Source organism: Silene latifolia, chromosome 3 (assembly GCF_048544455.1).
Source record: "Silene latifolia isolate original U9 population chromosome 3, ASM4854445v1, whole genome shotgun sequence".
NCBI classification, from domain to species: Eukaryota; Viridiplantae; Streptophyta; class Magnoliopsida; order Caryophyllales; family Caryophyllaceae; genus Silene; species Silene latifolia.
The window spans coordinates 140,490,505-140,491,342 of record NC_133528.1 but is presented as its reverse complement, the minus strand read 5'-3'; the positions used below and the strand labels follow the sequence as shown (position 1 = coordinate 140,491,342).

At 45.7% G+C, this 838-nt stretch overlaps 1 non-coding gene across 1 annotated transcript; it reads right to left on the bottom strand.

Moving 5' to 3' along the window:
• Positions 1–407: 407 nt before the first annotated feature.
• Positions 408–514, bottom strand: LOC141650829 (small nucleolar RNA R71). Its single transcript, XR_012546841.1, has one exon. It is a non-coding gene; the product is annotated as a small nucleolar RNA R71 (small nucleolar RNA).
• Between the last annotated feature and the right edge of the window lie 324 nt (positions 515–838).

Sequence of the window (838 nt, the reverse complement as noted above, 5' to 3'; positions counted from 1 at the left end):
CATCTCCACCACCATCACCATCTACTACCAAAAAGATGGTGAAACTTTTCGATCACTCAAAACCCACCGCGGCCATGCTTCCGGCCGGAATCACAACCACTCAAATCACCGCGCCGGACTTCGAGATCAAACCGGCTTTCATTAGCCTTGTGGATAGGAAGCAATTTGGGGGAAGTCCTTTGGAGGATCCCAATTTGCATGTGCAAAAATTTTGTGACTATTGCTCCATGATCCGTCAAACGGGCGTCACTCAAGCCCAAATAAGGGAAATACTTTTCCCTTTCTCTTTGAAGGACAAGGCCAAGCTTTGGATCAATAGCCTTGACCACACCGCCATGGGAATCACTAATTAGGAGAATTTGGCTCTTGCCTTCTATCAAAAGTGTTTTCCACCGGAGAAAACTCAAACTTTGAGGAGCCAAATTACCGGATTCCGTCAACAAGCTCTTGAGAGCTTATATGAGGCTTGGGAGAGGTACAAAGAGCTTCAAAGACAATGCCCACATCATGGGCTAGATGAATGGTTTCTAGCAATAACATTTTATAATGGATGTTGTGCCGAGTCCCGAAGGATTCTTGATTACGCCAACAATGGGCAGTTTGATCAAACTGACACCGACCTTGCTCATTCCACGATCGAATCTATGGCGGTCCATGATGCCCAATATGTCAATTCCCGAGTTGTGCCATCCAAAGGTAAAGAAGAATCCTCCAACAACTCCGTTTTGCTAGCTCAAATTGCCTTGCTCCAACAACAATTGGCGGAAAGGGATGCTAGAGATTCCGTTCAACAAGTCAATGCTATGTTCTCAACAAGCCAAATCGTTGTGTGTGAAGG